At 50.0% G+C, this 14,673-nt stretch overlaps 1 protein-coding gene and 1 long non-coding RNA gene across 7 annotated transcripts in view; one reads left to right on the plus strand and one right to left on the minus strand.

Moving 5' to 3' along the window:
* The window catches only part of LOC116097039 (beta-catenin-interacting protein 1), a 138,517-nt gene that overhangs the window by 55,845 nt on the left and 67,999 nt on the right, over nucleotides 1–14,673 (plus strand). The gene's annotated exons all lie outside the window — the stretch shown is intronic.
* Nucleotides 14,359–14,673, minus strand: part of LOC116097040 — a 1,650-nt gene continuing 1,335 nt past the window's right edge. Inside the window, exon 3 of the long non-coding RNA XR_004121191.1 lies at nucleotides 14,359–14,463. This is a non-coding gene — a long non-coding RNA (uncharacterized LOC116097040). The remainder of the gene's footprint in view (nucleotides 14,464–14,673) is intronic.

Here is a 14,673-nt window from a genome sequence, read left to right on the forward strand (position 1 = left end):
TTTTTTTTAAAGTAGATATCGGGGCCGGAGAGATGGCTCAGCAGTTAAGAACACTGGCTGTTCTTCCAGAGGTCCTGAGTTCAATTCCAGCAACCATATGGTGGCTCACAACCATCTGCAATGGGATCTGATGCCCTCTTCTGGTGTGCATGAAGACACCATACTTACATACATAAAAAAACAAATGATAAATTAATCTTCTCCCCACGTCCCCTCACTCCCATGCCTGCTCCATGCAGGGACTGCTCTGACTCTGAGCCTGAGAGATCCATCCCCAACCTTTACCCCCACCCCCCACCCCCTTGTCCCCTTTAGAGGGACAACCCTAGCTGCGGGCTCTGCTCATGCAGCCTCCTCCATGAGTCCGGGTGGTCTGGGTCTGAAGGCAGCTTGGTGAACCTTCCCTCCATGGTGGGCAGTGCCCAGAGCCCAGGCACCTCTAATTACGGCACCCAGCCTCAGAACGACAGTCGGATGCATCACCTTCACACCAAAGAGCCCTGGAGGCCTGGAGGCTGCACCTGCTGGTGGTGACTGGCATTGCTCTAACCTGGCAGGGCCCAGCTGGCAGTGCTGGAGGATCTGTGATACACATGGTATGCCCCGGGCAGCACCAGGGTGTACCTTGGCTAAGGAGCTAGGAAGCAGAGTGAGAAAACAATGAGGTAGTAAAAATAGTCCTTTGTTTACGCAGCCCACATCCTTGTGTGTCCTTGCATGAAACAGAAACCAAAGCCAGGAGCCGGATGAGTCTTGGTGGAGGGAGTTAAGGCTCCAGTGCAGGAGAGCCTGGCTGGACAGGAGTGGGTACATATACCCTTGCAGGATCCAAGTGGCCTCCTAGGTTACTGTCATGGCCAAGGCCTTTGGTGTGATATCTGCTGAGGCCGCTTAGAAAGGCCTTGCTCTCAGCCCACGCCCTGGAATCTTGAAGAGCCCAGTAGGTCCTGGCTGCTCCTTCCCATTTTCCTTAGCGGCTTTGGCTGCTCCCCTGGGAGTTTGTTCCCAGGGATATTGCATTATCCTAGGGGACTCTGATCTGTGAGCTCATTTCAAGCTGACCCACCTGCCCACCGGAAGTGCTGAAGCTGTCTGCTAAGAAACGCTGATCTGGTAGGGGCAGCCTGGAGTCTGCCTCTTAGGGCATCTGTCTAGAACCTTCCTCTGGATCTTTTTGGGAAATTCCCCAAAGCATGCAGCTCCCTGCCGAGGTGAGTCCCAAGCCTTTGGCAGGCACCCAGGATTCCTCTCGGGTCCTGGAGAGTTAACCCAACCCACTCTGAGCTAACTGGGCTCCTGCCAGATCGGAGCTGGCCAGGACCTGCTGGGCTAGGCTGAAAGGGCAGAAGTGTCAGATCCAGTCTTGCCCTTGAGTTGCTGAAGTTGCTAGAGACAGACTTGGAAAAATCCTCATCACCTGGAGGATGACACGTCCTAACAAGCAGACCCAGGCTTGCTAGCAGGGAGGGACCCTGCCCCTTTGAAACCTCTGCGCATGCCCAAGGGGACTTTCTCTCTACTTTTCCCATAGCTGATTGGGAAAGCCAGGGAAGGTGCGGAGGGCCGTGAGGCTGATGGCCCCTGACCCAGAATGCTTCAGAAATGGAAACCCCACAAAAACCGATTTGTCCAGCAAGCCTAGAAGCCTTGTGGGAAATTCAACTCTGTCCCACCACCATCCCAGTCCCAGACGGGGTTCCCCAATGTGTTAGAGAGCAGCAGCCAGAGCCAGTTCAGGCTTGATTTTTTTTCCAGCCGCCCCCCACCACCCCGCACCCCTAGCTGTGTTTCTCTAGGCCCCTCGGGAGGAGGAGGAGGCTGAGAAGGTCTGTCCCACCCAGCTGTGTCCGGCGGCGGGCAGTGAGGATTTACCCAGTCCTCCTAAGGAGCTGAGGCTTATGTGCCAGGCGGCAGAAAGGCTTAGAGGATTACTGTCTGGAGGCCAGCAGGGGCCCACACGGGGAAGACATAGGGCACCAAGGAGAGCATCAGACTCACCTGGAGCCAGGGCTGGGTTTGTACCTCCCCTCCCCCACACACCTTAGGTAACTGTGCATCTGAGCCTCAGGGAGCCTGTAGGACCCATTATTGACAATTCCTAAACATTCCTATTTAACTAGCTTCTAGATATATAGATTGTATCTCTCTGCTCCCTTTAAGTATGTCCCTAACTTGCCTTATATACCGTGGCACCGGGCAATGAAGGGCCATTCTGGGTGGCAGCTTTGCAAGCCACTCTGTAGCATTCCAGAGGCGGCTGCCTGGTCAGCCTGGGTCCTGGCGGAGCTCCCTCCTTCTCTGTATATGAGGAAGGAGCCATGGTGCTTCAGGGTCTGGACACCTTGGCCTTGTTTGTTTCTGCAGTGCAACCTGGCCTCCACTTGAGTTGCATTTGGCATCTCTCAAGCCACTGAAGTCTAGGAGGCAGGCCTACGCTTGATATAACAAAGAGTAAGCTGGTCTGTGATTCCGGTGACTCCCTAAGGCTGCATGACAGCCATTTGCTTTTTCTGGTACCTGTGGTAAGGCTGTGTAGATTTCCACCCGCTACCTTGTAAGCCATTAGAATTGAACATTCCCTTCTGGTCCAGTGCTGCCGCTGATAGTCAGCTCCTTTGAACCTCTGACCGTCTTCCCCTTACAGCACTGGCACCCTGGCCTCTCCTTTCCAGGCACTCTGAGTTGCTCTCATTTTAGGGCTTTTTTTTTTTTTAAGAATGCTCTCCTCACATGGCTAAATGAACCTCACTCCTCTCTTGTTAGAGCTGGGGATAGAGCTCGGTTGGTCCTTGTGAAGCAAGCAGGAAGCCCTGGGCTTGATCTTCTGCATGCCTGGTGCATTTCACAATCCCAGTGCTTTGGGGTTCTCTGCTTCCACACCGGAAGCAGAAGGAACAGAAATTCAAGATTGGTTCCTAGGTAGCACATGACTTTAATCCCAGCCCTCAGGAGGCAGAGGCACATGGATCTTTGTGAGTTCAAGGCCACCTTGATCTTCAGAGAGAGTTCCAGGACAACCAGAACTACCTGGAGAAACCTTACCTGGAAGGGGAAAAAAAAAAGTTCAGGGTCATCCTTGATCACATGGCATGTCTGAAGTTAGCCTGGGTTACATGAGGTTAGCCTGGGTTACACGAGCTTCAGTGATCTCCCTCACGTTAGGGTTCGCCGATCACCCACTTTTTCTTTCTACAAATTCCAACGCCTTTGGCTTTTTAAATGTATGCATTTCTTTGTCCACTTGTCTACTTTTTCCTACTAAGGGACTTGGATCCTTAGCTTACTGTGTCGCCAGTACCTGGCAAGTCATGGATTTCCATAAAGTTTTTTTTGTTGTTGTTGTTTTGTTTTTGTTTTGTTTTGTTTTAGTTTTTTGAAAGCCCTGGCTATCCTGGAACTCTTTCTGTAGATCAGGCTGGCGTCAAACTCACAGAGATCCACCTGCCTCTGCCTCCTGAGTGCTGGGATTAAAGGAGTGTACCACCATGCCCTGCATTCTCTTTAGTCTGCTGGGCCCCCTGTGGGCCACAGGTACAGTGACTCCTTTCTGATATCAAAGCAACGTGCAGAGAGAAGACGCTCTGTCTGCAGCACTGGCTCGAATTCCCATAGGATATCTAGGGGTGATGGCCTTGGCCCCAAAAGGCTCTCCATGCCTTTTGGTCCCGCTGGGCCTGTCTTGTTGATGAATTGATTTTGGGCTACTGAAGTGGTGGGGGTTAGAGGGCATGCGCACAGTCAGCAAAGGGCTAAGACAATGATTGTAGGAAAACACAGCCTCGCAGACGGGTCCGGGAGCCCTGGCGATTCCTCGATGCGCTTGTGCTTTGGGGTTCTCTGCTTCCTTCTGCTCGCATCTGCTCCCACACAGACTGGCCTTCTCTCCCGGCCACAGTGACAAAGCTCCTGGCACTGCTGGTGGAAAGGAAGCTGCTCCCCCCCCCCCCAGGTCCCCAGGGATTCCCAAGGCTGATTCTGCCGGAGTGTGCTTGGGTCACGTGTCACCTGCTGGACCAATCACGGTGGCTGGAGATTTAGTTCCATTTCCATTGACTAAAAGACTCGGGTGGAGCAGCCTATTGAAGTGGGACATCACCACTAGAGACACACAGAGGGGAGAGGCCATGTTGGTTCCTAAAAAAGATGTTGAGTACTTCGAATAGGAATGTCTGCTACGGATCTCTGACGCTGGCTGAGTCCCCAGGGTGAGAAAATCGTGGCTCAGTCAGCCTGCCACAGAGATGAGAACCACTGAGATTATGACAAAGTCTTCCAGGCTTTCAAACGGCCTTCTAAGTATGTATATGTACACCCATAGGCTAGGCTGCCCCCAGCCTTGGGATGACAGGCTTCTTCTGCAGTTATTATTTCAGGGATGCACAGCTCACGAAAGCAAGCCACCTTAAGTGCTCAGCCCCAAATAGGATCTCTATCCTAGCACCTCCAAAGCTCAGGGGACATCATGGAGGAAAGCGTGGGAAGGACAGGGAGGGGTGCGGGAAACACATCTTCCGACAAGACGTGATCATTGTAGTCAGGAACCTACTGCAGCTATGGTTACGGGCACAAGACCTGCACAAGGCCAAGCCGGCAAGCTCAGTGAGCTTTCCAGCTGGCAGCACGAACTGGAATAATGGGTAATTAAATAAATAAAAGGGAGGCTATGAAGGTGGGAAGGGGGCCTGGGACTTGTCCTGGAGGGGTGAGAGTTAGGAGTTAGGTGTGGATATATTGTATACATGTAAGAAATTGTTGGGCTGGAGAGATGGCCTAGCGGTTAAGAGTATTAACTGCTCTTCTAGAGGTCCTGAGTTCAATTCCCAGCAACCACATGGTGGCTCACAACCATCTGTAATGGAGTCCAATGCACTCTTCTGGTATGTGTCTGAAGACAGCTACAGTGTACTCGTATAAATAAAAGTAAATAAATTTTTTTTAAAAGATTGTCTGGGCTGGCGAGATAGCTCAGTGGGTAAGAACACTGACTGCTCTTCCGAAGGTCCTGAGTTCGGATCCCAGCAACCACATGGTGGCTCACAACCACCCATAATGAGATCCGATGTCTTCTTCTGGTGCCTCTGAAGACAGCTACAGTATACTATGCTGGAGCGAGCTGGGCAGGAGTGAGCTGTGCTGGAGGAGCGGGGCCATCCTGAGTTCAATTCCCAGCAGCCATGTGGCTCACGGCCATCTATACAGCTACAGTGTACTCATATGCATAAAATAAATAATAAAAATAAATAAATCTTTTAAAAAATTGTCAAAGAGGGGCTGGTGAGATGACTCAGCTGGTAAGAGCACCGACTGCTCTCTTGAAGGTCCTGAGTTCAAATCCCAGAAACCACATGGTGGCTCACAACCACATGTAATGAGACTGACATGACTGTAATGAGTCCTGGAACTCAGCTACAGTGTACTCATTTATAATAATAAATAAATCTTTGGGCCGGAGCCAGCAGGGACTGGGCGAGCGGGGCTGCCTGGAGGGAGCAGAGGTCCTAAAGTCAATTCCCAACAACCAGATGAAGGCTCACAACTATCTGTACAGCTGTTGTGTGTACTCATATACATAAAATAAATAAATAAATTTTAAAAAATTGTCAAAGAATAAATAAAAGGAAAGAATGGCCCCCTTTTACAAGTATCTGTGCTGTGTCTTCAGAGTGGCACTGTCGTGATGTGACGTGGCCTGGACTGCCAGAGCTCTGCTTTGAGAAGCCAAATGACTGCAAAGCATCCTTTCCCACCTTCCTGTGTTTTCTTTGCTTATTTGCTTGTAGCCCAGGATGGCCTCAGACTTGCTATGTAGCTGCAGCTGGCCTTGGGCACCAGAACCTCTTGTCACTGTGTCACCTGGGATTACAGGTATGTGCCACCACATATGGCTTTAACCCGCCCCATCCCTCCTCTGCCTATTTTGTTTAACCTTCTAGATTAGAGACAGAATCTGGCTAAACTGCCTAGGCTGGCATTGAACTCGCTCTGTAACTAGCCAGGCCTTGAATTACCCTCTTCTCTTTAGACGCTGGACATACAGAATTATGCCCAACAGCCTCACCCTGGGGACCTCATTTTAACCTGATGCCACTGTGCAGACCCAGTTAAGGTAACATCTGGAGATTAGGAATGCAACATACACATTTTGAGGGGCATGGTCAAACCATGGACACTACTCACAATGGTGGGTCTGCTCTGGCGGGAAATCCTCTCCCTCCATTTCTGGCATAACACCGTAGCTAGAAGCTCATGACTTGTGGTCTGCTGGAAGAGAAAGTGAGCCCATAATCATGTTAATTGCCACACAACCACATCTGCAATTAATATGCCTTTAGAACAAAGAACAAATGCACTAATGACTCGTAATTGGACTTCAGCTACACCCTCGGCAGAGCCGAACTGCTGAGCCCCCAGTGTTTATGCTCCATTTCGAATTAGCAGAGATGAACAAATTAACATCCAATTCCCTTCCACTCTATGCCAGGCACCTTTGGGTCAATGAGCAAGGTGAGGGTGTCAGAGTAGTGCTCGGCATGCTGACGCAGAGGGAATGTATCTAGGCGCCTCCATGAATCCTGAAGCCATCACAAACCTAAACGGGGGCTTTGGCAGGTACCTGCTGGCACTGGGAGCTGGGGTGTCAGGTGACTGGGAAAGTGTGATTTATTCTCTGCTCTACTGGGGGAACTCAGACACAGGGGACGGCAGTTGGGGCCCTGAGATGGATCTGAGTGGCTCAGGGCTGCGGCCTTTCTATCTCTGGAGTAGAGGTTAAGTCCCGGGGCAGAAGGCTGACTGGGGAAGAGGAGAGACATGGGTCAGGACTGGTTCTTCCTCCTCTCCCCATCTTCTCAGCACACCCCTCCCCTGCTCCCCAGGACTGGGGTACAGACTGTCTGCTCACCTCGACCCCTCCAGTCAGGAAGGTGCCCTGCTCAGGCCTGGATGCTGGAAGGCTTGTCCATCTTGAGGAGAGGCAGCAAGCGCACAGCTCTGGGGCCCGCCACAGCCTCCTTACCCCTGCCTTCTTATGTCTGGAACTCTTTGCTCTGGCCTCCCCATCTGCCCCTTCCTCTAATTCCCTGGCCTCATCAAAGCACACCAGGGAAGGACCGTGCATCCAGCCTCTGGCTCAGGCGGCCTTAATGCTTCCATCCATCACAGCTCCTAGCTGGGCCAGTGCTGTCAGGGAGAATCATCTGCAGACTCTTTTGTTGGCCCCTAGTTTGTCTTTCCCCACCCCCCAACCTTAAAGGCATCAAGGACTCGATGTGTTAGCTGGCCTTCTTGCCTTGCCCGGGTCTCTGTGGGCCTCCTCCTGGCTCCTCCTGCTCTGGGAGGCTCATTGAAAATTCTCTGAGCTCTGTAGCTGGCTGGCTGGAGACTGCCTTCCCCAGACAGGCAGCTTCTCATTTGCACCATCTAAATCAGTGACCAAAGGCCCAACACTGGCAACCTGGCTGAGGTGGGTGGGATACTGGACGAGCAGGGCCAGGGAGACAGAAGGGAGGGGAAGGGACAGCCGGTGGCTGGCTGCCGGTGGCTGGCTGCTCTTGGGAGCCTCTGGGAGCCACCAGGGGAAGGGAGGCAGGAGTGAGCATCAAGGGGAGGTGTGGGCACTGAGAAGTCCCTCCAGAAGGTGCCTCCTTCCCATGGCTTTACTCACAGGCTTTACAGGAAGCAAGGACAGGTGATACTGGCCTTTATGGACAGGGCTCACGATGATGTCCTAAGCGCCCCTGGTTCCAGTACCCAAAGATGTCAGGACTGTGGAGTCTGTAAGAAGGCACTTGGCTTAGACTCCACTCATTTGCATGGCCTTTTTAAAATTTATTTAATAAAATAAATTTTATTTATTTATTTATTTTAAGACTAGGTCTCTTATATAGTTAGCTCTGAAATCAGTATGGAGACCAGGCTGGGCTTGAACTCACAGAGATGGGCCTGCGTCTGGCTCGTCGGTGCTGAGATTAAAGACAATCATCACTGTGCCCAGAACTTAAGGGACCCTTCAGACACCAGCAGAGCCAGGCATGGTCAATCATGCCTGCAATGCCAGCATTCAGGCGACTAAGACAAGAGGATCGTGCATTTAGGTCAGCTAAGCTTAGACAGCAAGCCTCTCTCACAAAAAATAAACCCAAGAACAAGTAGAAACTAGGCATACAGAGAGGGGGGGGTGTCACGTACCCCCAGCCTCTTCACACCTGTAGGTGTGTGGTGAAGCCTGCCCAGAATGGCGGGCATCATTTACGGAGTCCTCCCGAGGGCCAACCTCCCATGGCATCCCTTGAGAGGCACACTTATCTCTCTACTTCTGTAGATGAGCAAATGGAAGGCAGACACCAAGGAACCAAGAGACGTGGCAGAACCAAGGTTACACGAGAAGAGACCCCCCAGAAGCGTCTGGAAACCTGTCAGGCGCCGTGTGCCAACGACGAATCTGCAGCCTGTGAGGGCGTGATCCGGAAGGACACGGTCAGACCGCTCTCGCTGCTCTATCCCAGTGTTTGGCTCCATCCTGACATCCTACCTCGAGTCCTCAGAGCTGGGGTGGCAAGCATAGGAGCCAGACGGTAGCAGGCAGAGAGATCTTCATGGCCTTACAGACTTTTCAATGGCAGGCATTTGGTGAGGATAGCAGTGTTGGGTCCAGGGACAGGTAGCTGGCTGATGAAGGGAGGTGGCAAGCTCAGCTCCGATCCTTTCTCTCTCTGCCTCTCTCAGCACACGTACGTACACCCGCTTTGACTCTCCATAGCTGCAAAGACAGGCTGTCAGACTTAGCTGTGTGATTTTGGGCAAACCACTTAACATCTCTGAATACTGGTGTCCTCTTCTGTGTGAGAGGGATCATAATTATATTAATTGTGTGGGATCACTGCCAGCGTGGACTCAGACAAGGCACACAGCATCCTTTGTGGAAGGCTGTCCCACTGCTAACAACGTGGGAGCAGAGCCGGTTATGTCTCCATCTCTAGAGGTGTGATTAATCTGGGCAACACAGAAGAGGATGGAGGGAGGAGGTAGCCCCAAGCAACATAGTGAGCTGGAGGCTTGGGAAGCCCAGGGTTTGGCTCTTGGTAGCCCCCCCTTCCCCAACCCTGGAAATCGATGGCTGAGCTTCAAGGCCAAAGGAAAAAAATCACTGGGGGTGGGGGGAATAAGAGACCAAAGAGGAACTGGGGTCTTAACTCAGTGGGTAAATGCACTTGATGAGCAAGCTGACAACTTGAGTCCAGATCTAAAGGATTTTAAAACAGTAAGAAGTGTGACTTGTACCTCCCCTAGCTGCCCATTCAAGGGCAGGGTAAGGATATACTGCCCACTGCCTTTGGTTCCTGGTGAGAGGGATGAAGCACAATACCGAAGGGATTATAAAAAAGTGACATTTTTCCTTTCTGACACATTTGATCACTGAAGAGACAGTTACTGCATCATACCTGGGGCTTTTCTTATTCCATACAGACGCATAGCCATGGGAAGTACCAGGAAGAGGCAGAAACAAAAAGCAAAGATACAGTGGCTTGTGCAGGTTGGTAATCCTACCACTGACGTGAAGATGTGAGGGTCTAGGACTTAAGGTTCTCTTCTGTTCTGTTAGATATTAAGTTGAAGACCAGCCTGTGCTATGACCTTCTCTCTCTCTTTCTCTCTTTCTCTCTCTCTCTCTCTCTCTCTCTCTCTCTCTCTCTCTTTCTCTCTCTCTCTCTCGCTCTCTCTCTCCCCATACATATACTGAAGGCCTTGGCTTCAATTTCCCAGGGTAGTGGCATATTCCTGTAATCTCAGAAATCTGGAGGCCAAGGCAAGAGAATCGGGAGTTCAAAGTCATCTTTTGTTTTGAATTCCAGGCCAACCTAGGATAGGAGACCACATCTCAGAAAACAAAACAAACAAACAAAAAACTCCTAGACTGTGGTTGAGCGCTCTCAACACTCAGGAGGCAGAGAAAACAGGTGGATGTCTGTGAATTCAAGGCCAGCCTGCTTCATAGAACAAGTTCCAGAACAACCAGGGCTACAGAGAAAAATCCTGTCTCAAAAACAAAACAAAAAGTCAAAGCTATGAACAAAATAAATAATGCAACATTGTCTCGTCTCACACTGTAGCAGCAATCGGCAGCACTATGCTCTGAATCCTGCTGTTGGGTCAGCTGTTCTCCATGACAACACAATAATCTCCCATGAGGGCTGCTAACTAAGGACCTCACCCAAGATCATAGGCTTTAGGGGTAGAAAAGGCCTGCTCATCGCAAACACAGAAGACTGGCAACAAACATAACTGAGCACTATGCAGTTGAGAAAATGACTATGTCCATGTACTGTGGAAATCTCAGTCTCGGTCTGTCTGTCTGTCTGTCTGTCTGTCTGTCTGTCTGTTTCTCTCCTTCCTCAGGGCTTCATACATGCTCCTTCACTGAGCCACACCCTGCCCTGGGATATTTTCTTAAGTGAAAAAAAGCAAAATGCAGAACTGCAGATGTGAGTTGCTGCCTTTCATCTCAGAAAGCAGAGGAAAATATCAAAATAAAAACAGAAAGCAGGCTGGTCATGGGCATGTGTGTATGTGTGTGTATGTGTGTGTGCGTGTGTGTGTGTGTGTGTATGTGTGTGTGTTTCAAGGTCACTCTCTAATATAGAGAAGTCCTTCTATAGATCAAGTTTAAAGTCCTTCTGAGCTACATAAACCTCTGTCTTGAACAGAAACAATGATAAATAAACCTTCCTAACAACCCCAAATTAGAAAGATAACCCAGAGTAGACAAAATGGTAAATATCTATTCAAGAAAGGAAGGGGGGAGGGAAAGGAGCAGAAAAGGACTTTAAAAATATTTAGCTTTCGACAGGTGGTGGTGGTACACACCTTTAATTCCAGCACTCAGGAGGCAGAGGCAGGTGGATCTCTGAGGCCAGCCTGATCTACAGAGCTAGTTCCAGGACAGCCAGAGCTATATAGAGAAGCTTTGTCTCAAAAAGCACCCATGCAATTGCTTTCTTTTTTCAAAATTTATTTTATTTTATTTTATGTATATGAGTACACTGTAGCTGTAGAGATGGTTATGAGCTTTCATGTGGTTGTTGGGAATTGAATTCAGGACTTCTGCTTGCTACAGTTGGCCCCACTCACTCTGGTCAACTCCACTCACTCTGTCCCTGCTTGCTCCGGCCCCAAGATTTATTTATGATTATAAATAAGTACACTGTAGCTGTCTTCAGACACACCAGAACAGGGCGTCAGATCTCATTATGGATGTGGTTGCTGGGATCTGAATTCAGGACCTTTGGAAGAGCGGTCAGTGCTCTTACCCGCTGAGCCATCTCGCCAACCCTGGAAAAAAATCTTTTAACAGTAATAAAGTGATCTGCTCAGGCTACCGAAAGGCAGAGATCAGGCTAGATCTTGTCCTCTGGGTCCTAATGGTTTCTGGCTGCGGCTTTAGGATTCACAGGAGTTATATTCAGCATGGAGACTTGTCTAACCTTCTCTGTTGCAGCCCCTGAGTGGCTTCGTTTCCCTGGTATATGGTTAGGCAAGTACCCATAATAACTGCTTACTGGTCCAGACTCCCTTCTGCAGACACTTGCCAAGCATGTACTGTGCAAACCAGTAATAAAGTGCCTACCTGTGAGCTGGCTCTGCATGTTGGAGAAGGTCCTTCTTGCAGGTGACCTCAGTTCACCCTCACTGCTGTTCTGGATGTAGGATTCACACATCCATCCGGGAAGCCCAGGATCCCTGAGATCTGCCCTTCAGTGCCTTCTGCAACGGGAGGGTGGGGCTCTACAGCTGGGGTCTTCTCCTCTTCCTTCTGTTTCCTCCTTCCCTCCTTCCTTCCTTCCTTCTTTCCTTCCTTCCTTCCTTCCTTTTTCTCTTCCTTTATCTCCTTTCTTTTCTTTTTTCTTTCTTTCTTTTTATTTATTTATTTATATTTATTTATTTTGAGAAAGGGTCTTACCTGGAATCTGATATGTAGACCTGGCTGGCCTTGAACTCACAGAGTGTTGGGTTTAAAGGCATGCCTCACTATGCCAGCTCCAGTGCTGCACCTTCTGAAGCAACGGAGCCAGCTGGGGAATCCTGCTCTGTGTGTGTGTGTGTGTGTGTGTGTGTGTGTGTGTGTGTGTGTGTGTGTGCATGCCTGTGTGTACTTCATACATAAGTTACTGCTTTAGAGTCACTCACAAAATTGAATCCCAAGAGTCCCACGCTCTAGCAATCTACCTTTAAGCAAATTTGACATTTTCCTCCTCTGTGAAACAGAAACAATGAAAAGTACCTTCTGGAAAGAGTCCTGGAGAATGTGTAAGTGTCATTGCAGGTAAGAACAGGGACAGAGGCTCCTCCTCTTACCAGGTACTTTCCTAAAGCTCAGTGATGTGTCCTCACCCAAGCACTGCCTCACATCTGGAAAGAGTCCTGGAGAATGTGTAAGTGTCATTGCAGGTAAGAACGGGGACAGAGGCTCCTCCTCTTACCAGGTACTTTCCTAAAGCTCAGTGATTTGTCCTCACCCAAGCACTGCCTCACATCTAGAGTTCAAGTCTTCCTTGACCAACTAACAAAGCCCCTACTTATTCTTGATCCTGCGGGCAGGCCTGGGAGATGGCTTCCTCCCACTGTTCCCCAACTCCTTCCAGAACCCCAGACTCTGCTGGCCTCCGAATCCAGATCGATACGTTTGCACACTAACAATCCATTTGAAAAGTGCCAGTGTGAAAGCTCTTGTCAGGCAGACCAGAAATCAAGTTTGCGGCCGACAGACTATGCTAGGGGCAGAGTCTTGGCATGGGCAGGTTGCCCAGCTCACCAGTCCACACTGCCTGCCGCCAGCCCTTTCCATCTACTGCTTTGTTTCTAAGGGACTGTGAGGAGGAGAGATAAGGGGCTTGGGATTCCACACAGGGAAGATCTTTGTTTCTGTCTTTAATAGAACTGAATACATTAAAATTTCCCTTTGGCACTGGTCTGTTGACACCAGCCAGTTCCGAGATGAGGCCTATGGTTTCATGTTCTGCAAATCTCAAAGGTTTCTGAGAAACCTGCAGAGTCCTCTTTTTTTTTTTTTTTAAACTGGTGAGTTCCAGACTAACACTACTACTACTAATAAAATGGAGACAGAAATTCACTCAATTCACCAGTAGGACATTTACTAAGTACCTACTATGTGCTTGACATCGTGCCAGGGCTCAGAAGCCTTCTATTCCCAAGGGAAGTGCATGTACCTTTTATTTACATGCCAGACTCTATGGAGCATGTTAATTCTTTTATCGACTAGATCCATGGTTTAAAAGTACTAGCTACTCTTGCAGAGGACCTAGGTTTGATTCCCAGGGCCCACATGGCTGCTGACAACCATCTGTAATTCTGGTTCTGGGAGATACTATGCCTTCTTCTGGCCTCCTCAGGCACCTCCTCATGGTACATTAATATGCAAATGCCCATGCACGTAAGATAATAATTTAATAAAAATTTAACTTACATTTCATTTAATTATTATTTTGTATGTCTGTGCGTGTGCATGTGTGTGGATACAGCACACATCTGGAAGTCAGAAAACAACTTGCAGGAGTTTGATCTCTCCTAACCTGTGGGTTCTGGGGATTGAAATCAGTCATTAGGTTTGGTGGCAAGAATCTTTAGGGCCTTTGTCCCCTGAATCATCGCTCTCCAGCCAAGGTCTGTTTTTATTTGTTTGAGACAGGATCTCCTGTATCCCAAGGCTGGCCCAAATTCCCTCTGTAGCTGAGGATGATCTGAATTTTTGATCTTCCAGCTTCTACCTCTGGAGTAAGGAGCATGTGCCATCCTGCCAGCTTATGGAGGGAGCCAGGCTCTCACGGATGCTAGGCGTGCACCCGGCTGACTGAGCTACAGCCCCAGTCCCCTGTGAGACCCTTTGATTTCATCATGTGGCATAGATCTCCTGACTCTAGAGATGTGGGTATTGCTATTGGATTTCACAGGGGAGGAAAGAGATTCGGAAAGTTTCATGATCTGCACATGGCCACTTGCAGAGGGAGAGGAGAATTCCAGTCCAGTCCTGCCGGCTTGTACTATCTAGTTCGGTCCTTCCCACTCGGTAGCAGTGGGGGGAAGAAAAGGACCCCGTTGGATTAGTGACTGAGGAGTTCGATGCGGTGGCGGCAGCAGCTTACTGGGCTATATGGTTCCGGCGGGTGGGGCAGGGACTGCCTGGAGGACTTCTTGAGAGAGGCGGCCCTGACCTTCTCAGGGCAGGGGTGAAGGGCTCTGGGTCAAGGATTGCTGGCCCTGGGTAGAAATGAATTTGAGTGAAGACCTCCACAGCATACTCTTAGCTGGGTAGGGCCAGCTGAGGTGGGAAGCCTTCCCAGAACGTCGGAGAGCAGCTGAGGTGGCACTAGGAAGTCTCCCGTGTCAGCAACGTCGTCTGCTGGCATCTTTGGTTGGGAGGAGCGCTGGGGCGTGGTCTAGAGGTAGGGACTGGTCAGGAAACAAAGGACAGAGAGGAGAGTTTCCAGGACAGTTTGCTTTGACCCTCTCTCCGGGGGGTCGCGGCACCTTTCCTCACAGCTGTGAAAAGCCTTCCTGTAGCATTGAGTCCAAATCCTCTATCCTGCCGCGTCCAGGCACCTCAGTCTACCTCTGTGGGCTGCTTGCCCACACTCTCCTAAACAATGCTCTCTCTCTCTC

This window comes from Mastomys coucha, unplaced genomic scaffold (genome assembly GCF_008632895.1).
Source record: "Mastomys coucha isolate ucsf_1 unplaced genomic scaffold, UCSF_Mcou_1 pScaffold18, whole genome shotgun sequence".
NCBI classification, from domain to species: Eukaryota; Metazoa; Chordata; class Mammalia; order Rodentia; family Muridae; genus Mastomys; species Mastomys coucha.